Source organism: Tupaia chinensis, unplaced genomic scaffold (assembly GCF_000334495.1).
Source record: "Tupaia chinensis unplaced genomic scaffold, TupChi_1.0 Scaffold000135_1, whole genome shotgun sequence".
Classification (NCBI taxonomy): domain Eukaryota; kingdom Metazoa; phylum Chordata; class Mammalia; order Scandentia; family Tupaiidae; genus Tupaia; species Tupaia belangeri.
In genome coordinates, this window is record NW_006159604.1 from 410,280 (window position 1) to 422,559 (window position 12,280).

General features: G+C 37.8%; 1 pseudogene; it reads right to left on the bottom strand.

Moving 5' to 3' along the window:
- The window catches only part of LOC102493478 (40S ribosomal protein S2-like), a 73,689-nt pseudogene that overhangs the window by 30,664 nt on the left and 30,745 nt on the right, over positions 1–12,280 (bottom strand).

Here is a 12,280-nt window from a genome sequence, read left to right on the forward strand (position 1 = left end):
GATTGGCATTGCATTAAATATGTAGATTAATTTGGGTAGAATTGCCATTCTGATTATATTAATTCTTCCAATCCATGAACTTGGGATGTCCTTCCATTTTTTGTGTAATTTTCAATTTCTTTTTTTAGCTTCTCATAGTTTTCCTTGTGGAGGTCTTTAACTTCTTTGGTTAGATTTATTCCTAAATATCAAATACTTTTGGTGGCTATGGTAAATGGAATAACTTTTTTCAGTTCTATCTCAGTCTGCCTGTTATTCATATATAGAAATGCTATCGACTTCTGTATATTGATTTTATATCCTGCAACTTTACTGTAATCATGTATTACTTCCAGTAATTTTTTCATGGAGATCATTGGGTCTTCTATGTATACAATCATGTCGTCTGCAAATAGAGTTTCACCTCTTCTTTTCCTATTCGAATGCCCTTTATTTTTTCCTCTTTTCTGATTGCGTTGGCGAGGACTTCCAGTACTATATTAAAAAGGAGTGGAGACAGTGGGCATTTTCTATCAAGTCTTCCAAGACCCCATATATACCACAACTTGTTTATTTATTCATCCACCCATGCACAATTGACTTGCTTTCATGTCTTGGTTATTGTGAGTAGTGTTTGTTGTGATGAGTATCTGTATACAAATCTATCTTTAAGGTCCTAAATTCAATTTTTAAAGGTATATACCTAGAAGTGGGATTGTTGTATCATATGGTAGTGCTAGTTTTAATTTTGGAGGGAATCTCCATTCTGTTTTCCATAGCAGTTACACAATTTTACCATCCCACAATATTGTACAAGGGCTCTAATTTCTCTACATGCTTACCAACACTTGGTGTCTTTTTTTTTTTTTTAATAGCCATCCTAACAGCTGTGAGGTGATATCTGATTGTCACTTTGATTGGCTTTTCTTTGATGACTAGTGACTTTAATATCTTTTTACCTACATGTTTATTATTTGTATGTCTTCTTTGATGAAATATCTATTCTTTAACTCATTTTTAAACAAGGTTGTGTTTGTTATTGAGATTTAAGTATTATTTACATATTTTAAATACTAATTCCTTATCTGATATAGGATTGGTAAATATTTTCTCCCATTTCTTAGATTGCCTTTTTATTCTTTTGAGTGAAGTGATACCACTTTGTAGCTTTGATTTGCATTTTCTCAAATTGGTAATGCTAATCATTTTTATATCCTGCAAGTTTGCTTAATTCAATTTATTTATTAGTTCTAACTTTTTTTGTTTTTATTTACTTGTTTGTTTAAGTTTGCTCTAGTGGGTGGAGAGAGAGAGAGAGATCACCCCAAAGGGGGGATGGCCACACAAAACCCCTTATCATCCATCTCATTCAGTCTCTTCTTAGGATTTTGGACATGCATGTGCATATGCCTGGCATGTATTTCAAGCCACTGAGTCAAGGACTCTAACTGTGGGATCCACCATGCCAACAACTGGCCCTCTCCTTTTTTTGTAGAATCATTAGCATCTTCTATTCTTAAGGGAAAGAACAATGCTCTCATACTCACCACAGAACACTACTGTGACCAGATGTGTGGGATTTTTATCCCATATCAGGCAATTCTCGAAAAGACACCAACTGGGTATTTTGTGATTCAATTCTATTTTGGCACTATTTACCTAGATATAATGTCAGATCCTCCAGATTAAGGACTCAGTCTCACAACACTGCCCTTCATTTCAAGATGCCAATTGCAAGTGCCAGGTTGAAACTTGTACTTCTCACTGTCAAGTTATAAATTGAGGTTTCCATAGCCTCACACCTTGATTTTGATAATTTGATAAGGTGACCCACAGAACTCAGTAAAATACTTTACCTACATTTGTCAATTTACTACAGAAGATATAAAGGATATAAATGAAGAGTCAAATAAAAATATTGATAGAGCAAGGTATGGCAATAAAGGATGCAGAGATTCCATGCTCTCTCCTGGCACACTATCCTCCCAGCACTTCCACACATTTAGCAATCTAGAAGCTCATCAAATCTTGTTCAAGAGTTTTTATAGAATTTTATTGCTAGCCCCACTTCTATTTCCCAGAGATCAATGGAAGTCAGTGAAATTCCAACCCTCTAATCCTCTAATTACTTTGTCTTTCTGGTGACTGGGTTAATCCTGAGGCTATACAGGAGTCCCACCTTAAGTGACATCATTAATATTAACTCAATATTTATCAAAGGGGCTCATTATGAATAACAAAAGTAGTACTGAGACAGGAATTAAACCCAACGAATAGGCAAATAGGGCAGGGACCCCAAGGAAGTGTCACTATGGTTGAAAATGGACACAGATTCATTAAGATAGGACCAATTTATTTATTTATTTATATTTATTTATTTATTTATTTGGGGGGAGGTTTTTCCTATAGGGCATGTGCGCTCGCCAGAAAGACAGAGAGAAACAGAGAGACAGAAAGCAAGAAGTCAGCCCCCGGGGGAACGGCCATGCCGCAATCCCTTCTCCTCCATCTTTCTCTTGGGATCTTGGGCGTGCACAAACACACGCCCAGTGTGAGTTTAAGCCACCAGGTCCAGGACTTGAACCACAGTCGACTACATGGGAGTCCAGCAACATAGTCTTTAACAACAGCTGGTCCTGACTCTGGGCAACTTTTGAGAAGGGTCATTCACTACTCTCACTAGAAATCAAGTATTCTCATTGACTACTTGCTTGTATAGAGAACTTCTTAACAATCAGAGATGTTTTACAGCTTGTTTGACTAATCATGACCTATCAGAAAATGTAACCAAACCTCCTTCAAACCCCACTATTTCCACCCTTTTTTCCACCTGGCTCTTGGCCCTGGGAAGGTTGTTATTTTCCTTTCTGTCACCCCAGATATATACACAAAAATTCACCACTGGGATGGGACACTAAGGCAACAACACCTTGATTCCCACTTCGGTAAGAAACTGATTGGGCAGTGTATTCAGATATAAATGCACATTCCTTCAAAGACCACCCTGGCCAGGTGTGATTAGATAAATTCTTCATCTGAGAGAAAAGCACAAGCACAGGAAAAAACCCAGAAAACCAAACAAGGAGTCCACGTTCTATGACAGATCTTCCCCTGCTAAATATTCAATACCAGCCTTCTGGATAAAAGTAGCACTTAACCTCATGCCTAGTGCAGTTGTCCTTCTCTGGCAGCTGCCCATCTACATGCCTTTTGGGCATGGGGGTGTATTTCTTTCTTATTAGAAATCTACACTTTTCTATGAAAACTTCTCTTTCTTCTCTTTCCTATTTTTACCAGTGTTTGTGATTTTTCATACTGCATCTCAGAGAAGGTCTCTAATTTGAGACCTGGATCAAAAGAAAAACAACAACAACAAAAAACAACTGTGGATTTCACAGCATGACTCAACTCCCCCATCCTAACAACACTCCATGCAGACATCTCACTCCCTGCAAGCTCCTTTTGAACAGCACCAAGTTTGTCAATGAACTGTCGTTTCTCAATACCATAGCCAGTCCTTCTGCAAACTGCTTCCCTCTTCTTACATAAGGTCAATTTCTCAGAGGCTGAAAAAAACCTAAATCAAAACAAGAAGCCTGAACAAAGCCCCTCCGACAGACAAAAACCACACGCTTTAGTTTTTCATTGGCAACCTCTTTTCCAGGACCCTCTCCCTATCTTCCTTCTCTTAATAAATGATTCACTTGACTAGTCGTTCTCTCTGTCCACATCTCTAATTCTTCATGAGTGTGAGTCAAAGAATCAGGTTTGCTGCTGTTCAAGCATTGGGTGTTGGACCCACATACCTCAACTTCCTGCATCATAATTTTCTTGCATCAGTATTAACACTCAGGAAATTCCAAAGGTTTTAGAGAAAGTCACTGACAGAAACTAGGTACAAAGGCCAAATGTATTCTATATTATGCCCTCAGGAATTTGACCAAAGATACCTTAATCAATATTGAACATTACATTTTGCTGAGCACATTTGACAATACTTATTAAATCTTTTAAAAAATGTTTTTTTTTAGAATTATTTTATTTAACTTTATTTTTTTATTTTAATTTGACCAGAGAGATAGAGAGAGAGAGACAAAGTGAGAAAGCAAGCTGCCAGGTCCGGGACTCAAGACTCAAACTGCAGTTGGCCATGGGGGGGGGTTCAGCTCCCTTAACCACCATGCCACATGCTGGCCCCTAAAAAATATTGACATGTTACTAGAGTCCCATTCAGACACTGAAAATTAGTCCAATGTATAAAATGTATGACAATATCTCTCTGGCAAGGCCTCTCAAATTTGTGAACATTCATTCCATCTTGTCAGTTTCTATACACAGAAGTAGTCTCAAGAAACAATCAGCTTCACTTTTTCAGGTATATGGTATAATTGAGCTGAGAGATAATTCTGTGCATTGTTCTGAGTCCCTTTTGGTATACTAATGTAATATTTAATTTCCTTCATTACGTAACCCAGTTATTCATCCTTTAAAGCTTGGCTATTATTTTTTTCTCTCCATTTATTCTCAAACTTTTCTACTTTACAATGAACAATAGGGAGGCCAGCAGGTGGCATAGTAGTTGAGGCACTAGACTCCCACATGGCCAAGCACAGTGGGAGTGATGGCTTGGAAATCATGCTGGGCAAGTATGTGTGCATGTCCAGAATCTCAGGAGGAGAATGGAGGAGAAGGAATTGCAGAATGGCTACCCACTCTGGGGCTTATTTCTTGTGTTCCCTCTCATTGTCTCTTTCTGTCTCTCTACTCTCCTATGAGTGCAAGTGTCCTATGACAAAAACTTAAAAAAAAAAAAAAAAGAACAGCATGTTGGTTTAGATTACAGGCGATAACACTAGTTTATCAAGTACCTCTCCTTCAGTCTATTATCTATATAAAGTAGGCTTACATCAATACAGACTTGGTGGGCATTTTGACCTTTAAGAAAGGCAGCTGAATTTACTTTTAACCCCAATTTTCCTAGGTGGAGTTAAGATACAGCCCACTCCATCTGGGCCTTAGTCATTCTAAAAGTTTAAGCATATAGGTACAATTTCTTGTCTCATAATCATCTCTTTCCTGGCAGTTGTAGTTTCAGCTCTGCTCATACAACCACTCCATCAGTTAGGAAAATGAAAGTTGAGCTGATGTGTGGAATAGAGGAAGGGGGGGGGGAAGTCTAGTCATATACCAGCATCTTCTCTCATTTCCTATTCCCCAGGGAGAATAGAAAAACAGGATAATCTATTTATTGAGGATACTCCCTTTGTTTCTCTTCTATTGAGTGTGAGCACGAACTCATGAAGATATGTAAATTAGCCCTTCAGTTCTGTGTCTCTCACCACTTCATATAACCAATGTTTCAATCACCTGTTTCAATTCTCTATCAAACTCTCATTATGAGCAAAGTACTTCTCTACCCATTGTTGGACATTATGGGCTGTAAAGTATATTCCTTAAAGAAATATGACTTTATGGTTCAAATTGGTGCAATATCTTTCTGTATTGATTACTTTACAGAACTCTGAAAAATTGTATCTACCATCAGATAGGCAAGGCCAGGCCAGAGAGTATTCATTTCTGTGAAGGTCCATTTTTAGCCCTCCAATGGCTACCAGCATCAGTTTTACTTGCCAACTATGTTTAGACTCTTCCCACCAGTTAATCTACATCTAGCTATCTATAGTCTCTGTCTCTTTTCCTGACAGGTACAAAAGTTTTTATTGGCATTTTGTTTCTCAGAAAGTTTAGACTAATAATGCCTAGATTCAGTCTATCTTTGCATTGTTGTACACGTATCTACTTTTTTTCATGGATCCAGATGGCCACCTCAAGTAAGCATGTGGGGATATTTGCTTGTTATTTACCAGCACATTTCACATTTGGTAGAGAGGTTATCTGATGGGCATCAACATGTCCTACTCTTTAGTGTACCTCTCAGGTTTCCATAGGGCCATACTCCATATGAGCATCTCTTTAATTGTCCAAGTTTCCATAGATCTCTTGCCCATGTGGTCAAGCCTTTGGTCACTTTTCACGAGTCAATAAAACAAACAAACACACAACAACAACAACAACAAATACCAAAAAAGCCAGCAAGTAAATGGTGGCTAAGGTGCTGGATCCCACATGACAAACTCTGAGGTTCAAATCCTTGATCTGACAGCTTGAAAAATATACCAGGCACATGTGTGAGTGTGCCCAGAATCCCAAGGGAAGAATGGAGAACAAGGGATTGTGGTGTGATCATACCCCCTAAGGGGATGATTTATCACTTTTTCTCTCTCTGTCTCCCTCTGGCAAGCACATGCACCCTATGGCAAAAAACATCCAACCAACCAACAAATACTGGCTTGCACCCTATGGCAAAAAACATCCAACCAACCAACAAATATTGGCTTTTGCCAATATTTAATTCTTTCACCACTGCTCGGAAAACAGCTCACAATTTAGTCCACTGATTTGATTTATTTTTACCTTCTATCAGGGTGATGACCTTCCAGTCAGGATGTTGCTCACTTTGGAACTGCCATCCATAAATCAAGAAACTCTTTGTTGGAAGTATTCAAGTAATGATAGAATACAGAAGTACCTCATAAAGTTCCAAAGTCATCCTAGAGGAAAAAAGACTTCCTACTTGTGTATCTTCTTTGTATTCCCTGGGGAGCATGATCTATATAAATTATGGGTGATGACCTTCCAGTCAGGATGTTGCTCACTTTGGAACTGCCATCCATAAATCAAGAAACTCTTTGTTGGAAGTATTCAAGTAATGATAGAATACAGAAGTACCTCATAAAGTTCCAAAGTCATCCTAGAGGAAAAAAGACTTCCTACTTGTGTATCTTCTTTGTATTCCCTGGGGAGCATGATCTATATAAATTATTTCCATTTTATTATGGGTCTCTTAGGGAAACTGCCATCACTATTAAAATTATTCTCTGAGATGACATCATGGATATTTCAGGTTTCATTATCATACGCCCTTTCATCACTGATGCAGTCTCAGTACCCAATAACAAGCAAGGAATTCTCTCTCAGATAGAAATTCTTTAATCCAAAGTCTCAGAAGATAATTCTGTGATGCATGCAGGGCTCTCACAAAGAGGATTTGTTCATACCAGCAGTCTAGCTTCCACTTCATATAGTTTGGGCTTGGACAATTCTGCTAGTTACCCTTTAGCATGTCTGATGAGTATTGCTTGAAGAGAAAATTTACATTATTTTTGTTTTACAACATTATATAGGGAAAACATTCCTGAGTCAAATACAATATTCATCTCCATCATGCAAAAGAGACTCAACCACTTTACATCAAGCCTTTTCAAACATACCAATTATCCTGCAATCTTTTACCTAAATCTCACCAACCCTTACATTCATGGCTGTGGTCTCTATAGTACTTTATTAACTGTTTTGAATTTTACAATACTAAAGAGAGGAAATATTTTCCAGTCAGACATAATGTATATTCTCACAAAATATTTAGGTAAAGGACTTATAATTTCTTTATATAAAACCTGATTAAATGTTTTGCCTTTCAAAATCCTTTCAAACATACATTTTTGTTCTCTCAACAAACCACAATGTTTTTAGTTATAGAAAATTCTTTTCTTCACTCTCTCATTATTTCTTCCTTTGTCATGAAGAAAACCAAAAAAAACCTTTGGTTTCCTTTAAGGAAATTGAGACAAAGGACCCTGACCTGTGTTTCAGTCTTCATCTTGATTAATCAGCTCTTTCACAGCAATGTGAATATACTTATAACTTCCTTGATGAATTAGATAACTAAAAGTGCTTTCAATATTAAGTATTGTTTCATGTTTTATGTCAGCTTTATCTATACTGGATGACAGTTGAGGTCTCTGTTCTCTCAGAGCTAGACAAGGAAAAAGTGACATTAGCAATGGTATATTGGGAAGTTCCAGGCCTTTATTACCACAAAGAAATATGGAGAAAGAAAAAAAAAGAAAGAAGTAAAGACAAAAGAAAGAAAAAGAAAGAGGGAGAGAAAGGAGAATGAAAAAGGGAGAAGCAGGAGAGAGAAAAGAAGAAAGGAGGAAAAAAAGAAAAGAGAATGTTATTCAGGCTAGAATAACATTATAGGAGGTTTGGAAACTTTTAGAAGTTCTACAACAACAAAGAGAATCCTCAATCAGGAAAAAGGCACATTTGATATAGTAGAGAATTTTATTAAAAGTTTCACTTGCCATTGCACTATCACCTCCCTAGTGTGGCATAGTATTGGTGTGGAGGAGGTAGCAGGCGATTTCTCAATTTCCTACCTCAACCTAGACAATAGTTATTCTCAGTATTTTGACAAGCTGTGGGTCTGCCTAAAGAACTGACTCTGTTTCCCCCAGTTCAGAACTCAGGCAGAAAGGCAACAGGATGTGCTCATGAAAGCTATAGGAGGACCTGGGACAAGAGATTATGTAGAGAGGCATACAAAAATATATCTAAGGTACTGGGGAGAAGTTGGAGTGAGACCTTTTTGGGGGGAAAATATAAAGCTACTGAAAACCATCTATGTCTATGTAGAAATCCTAAAAACAACATATAAGCTCAGGCAATATGCTTACTCAGAAATGACATTAGAAGTCACTGATTTTTACCCCAGGCTAATCCCAAGGATCACAATTTAGTGAAGAATTCCTGTGGCTGAAAGTCCAGTCTGCAAACACTGAGAGAAGTTGTTATTCTGAAATATCCAGTTTTCAACAACAAAAAAATCGTATGCCATACAAAGAATCAGAAAAACATGACCCATTCAAAAGAAGAAAAAAAGTGGGCAGAAAATGTCCTAGAAGAAGAATGCTAGGAAGAAAGGTCCTAACATCAGAGTTACTAGAAAAAGACAATAAAAAACTGCCTTAAATATGCTCAGAGAAGGCTAGCCCATGGTCTGGTAGTTAAGGTGGCTGGATCCCACATGGCTAACTGTTTTTGAATCTACCAGGTCCATTAGTTCAAGTACTAGCCCTAGTAGCTTGAAAAACACACCAGTTAGTTGTGTATGCATGTCCAAAATCCCAAAAGGTGAGAGAAATGAAGAAGGGATTGCAATAAGATCATGCCCTATGGAGGATGCTTTCTCACTTTCCCTCGCTCTGTCTGTCTCTATCCAGTGAGCACATGTGCCTCTGGAAAACTTTTAAAAATGCTCAAAGAGCTAAAAGAAAACACAAAGAAAGAATTAAAGGAAGTTAATAAAACTATATACTTTTGTTTTAAAGATATTTTTGCTATAGGGTGTATGCACTCACCAGAGAAATAGAGAGAGACAGAGATAGAAAGCAAAATATTAACCCTGTCTGCCAGCCAGCAGTTCCTGACACCAGGCTGCCTGTAGCTGCAGGCCCCTTAGACCAGGACCATTGCGCATCCCTACCGCTACTTGTTCTCTGGACTTCAGGTTGGTTCTGTGGGACTTTAAGACAAACTTGCACCCCCCCCACCCCATCTGAAAATGGTTTGAGCCAGCCAACAGTTCCGGACACCAGGCTGCCTGAGGCTGCAGGCACTTACATCATTCATCCTCTGCCCCTTCCCCACTTGCCTTTGGACTCTCTAAATTTTAGTGTTTTGGATAGTGGACAGTGAGTGTTTGTGCTGCACGATTATTTTTTTTTCTTTGCTGTTGAGGTGTTGCTTATTAGGTCAGTTGGAGGCTCACCACGCCTTAGAAACAGGGAGAACTTTGGGTCACATAGGACCAATGACAACAGTACATGGTACTGGTGAGCAACAGGTAGGCCAACCACCAGAGAAATCATCAGTTTTCTAATCCTGCACACATTTTAACACTCAGAGATACCTTAAATAAGTTCGGAAGCAGCATATAGATCACCATTATTAGGTCAGTTGGAGGCTCACCACGCCTTAGAAACAGGGAGAACTTTGGGTCACATAGGACCAATGACAACAGTACATGGTACTGGTGAGCAACAGGTAGGCCAACCACCAGAGAAATCATCAGTTTTCTAATCCTGCACACATTTTAACACTCAGAGATACCTTAAATAAGTTCGGAAGCAGCATATAGATCACCAAATGACTAGGAACAATCGCAGAGGCTCAAGAAGTACGAGCAACCAACAAAAGGCCTCTCCCCCAAGGGAAATCATCAAGCTTACATCACCCACAGTCAATACAATGGATGTCGTGGACATGTCTGATAAGGAATTCTGAATATTTGTAGTGAACAAACTAACTGAGATGGAAGAGAACAGACACAAGGAACTCCAGGAGATGAGGAAATCCTTTCATGATTTGAAAGAAGAAATAGATACCTTAAACAAGAACCAGATGGAACTTCTAGGGTTGAAGAATGTGATACAAGGAATCAAAACCTCCCTTGAAAGTATTAAAAGTAGGTTAGATCAAGCAGAAGATTGAATCTCTAATGTATAAGGTAAAATATCTGACCTACAAAAAAGTATCAAGAAGATTGACAAAACAACCACAAAAAACGAGGATAATATACGGGGAAAACCAGATACCACCAAGTGCACCAACATCTGGATAACTGATATACCAGAAGAGGAAGAAAATAATAAAGGCCTAGATAATTTATTCCATGAAATCCTGGAAGAAAACTTTCCAAACCTAGAGAGGCATTCAAATATCCAGACTCAAGAAATACATAGGACTCCGAGTAGAATCAACCCAAGACAATCCTCTCCAAGGCACATCAGAACCAGACTGGCAAAAACAACAGACAAAGGCAAGATACTAAAGTTGGCAAGAGGGAAACACCAAGTTACTTACAAAGGCCACCCCATCAGGCTAACATTGAATCTCTCGGTGCAAACAATGCAGGCAAGGAAAGAATGGGGAAATAAAGTCAAATATCTGTCATATGGGTAAAAAACATAAAAACATTCTCGGATAAACAAAATTTAATGGAGTTAAAATTTAAATTAACCAACTTCAGGCCAGCTCTACAAGAGGCTCTGAAAGGAGTGCTATACCAGGAAAACTAAAAAGTCAGAGAGACAGTTATACGAGAACAAAAAGCAACGAAGAAAATGACTCACTTACTGATAGGAACAGGTACGAAAATATCGATAATTACATTGATTGTCAATGGATTAAATTCTCCAATTAAGAGACATAGACTGGCCAAATGGATAAAAAGACAGAAACCCTCTATCTGTTGCTTACAAGAAACTCACCTTATGGATAAAGACATGCATAGACTAAAATAAAGGGCTGGAAAAAGATATTCCATGCAAATGGAAATCAAAAAAGGGCTGGAGTAGCAATATTGATTTCAGACAAAATAGATTTCAAGACAAAGACTGTAAGAAGAGACAAGAAGGGCATTATATTATAGTAAATGGGTAATGTAGCAAGAAGACATAACACTTATAAATATCTATGCACCCAACTCAGGTGTACCTAAATATGTGAAGGAAAGACTGCTGGAGCTAAAAGGAGAGATAGTGAGAAATAGTATAATTGTTGGAGATGTCAACACCTCATTATCTCCTATAGACATATCTACTAGACAGAAAATAAATAGAGAGATAGAGGACTTAAATGATACTATCAATCAAATGGGCTTGACAGATATCTATAGAACTTTCCACCCTATGTCCACAACATATACATTTTTCTCACACCAGCATGGAACCTTTTCAAAGATTGATCATACGTTAGGACACAAATCAAGCCTATACAGATTCGACAGCATAGAAAGTATATCCAGCATCTTCTCTGACCATGATGGAATTAAACTCAAGATTAATTTCAAGAAACACCCCCGAAAATACACAAACAGATGAACACTGAGCAACTTACTTCTGAATGACTTCTTCACTACTGAAGAAATTAAGTCTGAAATCAAAAAATTCAAGGAAACAAATGATAACAGGTACACGGGTGTCCATAATATATGGGACATGGCAAGAGCAGTCATAAGAGGGAAATTCATAGCAATTAGTGCGCATAAGAAAAGGATGGAAAGATGGTGAATAGATAACCTAACATCATGTCTCAGGGAATTGGAAAAACAGCAAAAACAAACCCCTAAAATGCCAGGAAAAAGAAATAATAAAGGCTTGAGCAGAAATAAATGAAATAGAAAATAAAGGAACCATACAGAAAACAAATGGAAACAAAAGCTGATTCTTTGAAAAGATTAACAAGATCGACACACGGTTGGCTAGACTGATCAAGAAGAAGAAAGAAAGAAACCAGATAAATCAAATACGTGATGAAACAGGCAATATTACAACAGACATAGTAGAAATACAAAATATCATTAGAGGATACTTTCAATGACTATATGCCAACAAAA